At 41.5% G+C, this 3,243-nt stretch overlaps 1 pseudogene; it reads right to left on the bottom strand.

Annotated features, from left to right (window-relative positions):
- Positions 1 to 1,009: 1,009 nt before the first annotated feature.
- LOC146364329 (general transcription factor II-I repeat domain-containing protein 2 pseudogene) lies at positions 1,010 to 2,815 on the bottom strand (annotated as a pseudogene).
- Between the last annotated feature and the right edge of the window lie 428 nt (positions 2,816 to 3,243).

Here is a 3,243-nt window from a genome sequence, read left to right as displayed (position 1 = left end):
TTGTTACCTAGTGGCTACACAAGCCAGGAAGTACCAACAATCGGATTGGGTGTGTCGTAGTAACAGGTGAATGAAGTTTTTTAAAGTTATTTGAATATATATATATGAGTGTTTGTGTATTAATACAAAAACAATAGACATATGCATTCGATTGTGTAATTTAAGTGATCTAGGTAGCTCTGTTTTGATAGTTCAGTTAACGCTAGAAATGCGTTTTGGAGTTTGTACGTGCTTCGGAATTTCTAAGTGCTTTGGAGTTTGTACATCAGGGATGTCAAAGTCAAATACATCAGAGGGCCAAAAAAACAAATTTGCTACAAGCTGAGGGCCGAACTGGTTCAATGTTTATTAAAACATATTAAAATGATTGCACATAACCTATTGAACCAAGACCTAACACAGTGTACTGTATATTATTTAACGATTAAATGAATAATCCAATATTTTCTATGGCTCTGTTAGTAATTTCAAGTGAAAACATTTTTCAACAGACTCACAGACAAAAACAAACTTCCTTGAAAGAAAAATCACATGTCCTGTACATTAAATGAATAAAGCAATATTTTCTGATGGCTCTGTCAGTTATTTCGAAAGAAAACATTTTCAACAGGCAAACAGCAAAAAGGTAAATGTCATTCATAAACAAAATATCCTCCTTAATATCAAGATAAATGCATAAATGAAATTGCATGCATTATAAACTGAAAGTGCAATATTGTGCTGCTCTATGATCCTACCAATTACTGCTTTCCAATAGTAAAAAGAGAAAATTGAAAAAAAAAAATCAAATCAGTTGTATTCATTCTCATGGCTCTTATCTGCAATTTTCCCTGAGTCTATTAACTGAAAAATAAATATAAATAAATAAAATACAATAAGATAAAATACAAAAATCTATGGTACACAGACAAAGCAATACTTCCTTCAAAGAAAAATCACGTCTTGTAGAAACAAATGTAAAAAATTTAACTGAATTAAAAACTAAAAATACGTAAATGTTCTGCAATGCTCACTTGTCTGAGACTGAGCCTGATACTTGGTGGTGTCTCATCTTTTGTACGAGTTCATCAATGTTCGGGGTCAGGCTCTGGGCTGAGGAAATCCTCAGGATTGAGTCAAGGTGTTTATCAGTAAGACGGCTCCGGTGTGATGTTTTGTTTAGCTTCATCAAAGAGAACAATTGTTCACACAGGTATGTGCTGCCAAACATGGAGAGCGTCTGAGCAGGTTGGATGCGCAGCTGAGGCATTGTGTCGGGGATGAAACGTGCAAACTCAGCGGCACCCACTCTCTCATATTTTTCCCTCAGTGTGTCATTGCACTGGAGCTCAATCAACTCCATTTGGAGGTTTGGTGGTGCGCTTTCATCAACTCCAAAAGGATTGGCAAGTAGTTCAAACCTGCTTTTTTTGAGCTTCAAAGTCAGCAAATCGGCGTCGGAACTCGGCGGCAAGTATGTTGAGTTTATCGGCAAACTGTGCACTTGGGAACACAGCGGTAGAGAGCTTCTCTTTCATGGTCTGGCAGCTGGGGAAGTGGCTCAAGTTTTCTTTCTGCATCTGCGTCTCCCACAGACTCAGCTTTGGTTTTAAACGCCTTCACAGTACTGTACATATCAGAGATGACACACCCCCGTTCCTGCAGTTGCAGGTTCATCACATTCAGATGGCTTGTGATGTCGCACAGAAACACCATTTCACACATAAATGTTTCATCTCGAAGCTCTGTTGTGTCTTTCCCTTTGCTTTCCATGAACAGACAGATCTCCTCACGAAGCTCGAAACATCTTTGCAGCACCTTTCCCTGGCTTAGCCATCGCACATCTGTGTGATAGGGCAAGTCACCATACTCTGTATCTAACTCACCCAGAAATGCCTTGAACTGGCAGTGATTTAAACCTTTGGCTCTGATGAAGTTAACTGCACGCGTTATGATGGTCATTACATGTTCCATTTTCAAGGCTTTGCCACATAACGACTCCTGGTGTATTATGCAGTGATAAGCTGTCAGCTCCTCTGTGACATTTTCGTCCCGCATCCTCTCACGTATCCTTGCCACCAATCCACTCCTGTGTCCACACATCGCGGGTGCTCCGTCTGTTGTCAATCCCACGAGTTTTTCCCAAGGCAGTCCCATCTCATTTACACATCTGGATACCTCTTCATACAGATCTTGTCCTGTAGTCGTGCCATGCATCAGACGTAACTCCAAAAACTCTTCTGTTACAGTCAGGCTGGAGTCCACTCCACGAATGAAAATTGACAACTGGGCAATGTCAGTGCTCTCATCCACAGCAAGGGAATATGCAATGAAATCTTTTCCCTTTTCCACAAGCTGTTCTTTTAGATTGGTGGACAGCTGGTCTACACGTTCAGCAACGGTGTTTCTGCTCAGGCACACGTTTGAAAATAGCTGCCTTTTGTCTGGGCACACTGCGTCACAAACTTTAAGCATACAGTTTTTGATAAACTCTCCCTCTCTAAATGGTCGGGCTGATTTTGCAACTTCTTCTGCCACAAGAAAACTCGCCTTGACAGCAGCCTCGCTTTGTGATTTTGCTTTTGTGAACAGAGCCTGCTGGGACTTAAGACCTCGTTTTAATTCTTCCACCTTCTGTAGCCTTTGTTCCGTGTCCATATTCTTGTCTTTGTCTTTGTGTTTCTTAGAGGTTTCATAGTGCCTATTCTTTCATTACAGCCACACTTTCTCCACACAGAAGACAAACAGGTTTGCCTTTTACCTCCGTGAACATGTACTCTGCCTCCCACCTGGCTTGAAATTCCCTGTGCTCACCGTCCACCTTCCGTTTAGCCATTATTGGGGAGGGGAGTTGCTGAAAGTTGACATCTGCTCTGAATGCTGATGAATAATGAATGAATAATGAAGCCGATCCCCGCTTCCGGCGCTGCAGTGAGTTCGCGGGCTTCCGTTGCATTGTGGGGAATGGAGTATTGGTGCGTGCAAAACCCCAGCAGGCAGCTGTGACCTGTGGGCCGATTCTAATACTAATCAAATATCATCCCGGGGGCCACAATTTGGCCCGCGGGCCTTGACTTTGACACATGTGCTGTCCGTGTTTCGTCTCTAGGGGCCCCCATAAATATTTATATATAAACATACATAAAGAAAACCAAGTTTTTTTTACATTCCTTTTGTACATAATTTTATATTGTTGTTGATAATTAATTAATTAAAGCAACAAAACAACCTGAAGAGCCGGTCGGGAGCCGAAAGAGCTGGCTC

Source organism: Perissodus microlepis, chromosome 20, assembly GCF_051167445.1.
Source record: "Perissodus microlepis isolate ML-2025 ecotype Zambia chromosome 20, ASM5116744v1, whole genome shotgun sequence".
Lineage (NCBI taxonomy): Eukaryota > Metazoa > Chordata > Actinopteri > Cichliformes > Cichlidae > Perissodus > Perissodus microlepis.
Note: the sequence above shows the minus strand (reverse complement) of the source record. Positions and strands in the feature narration are given on the sequence as shown.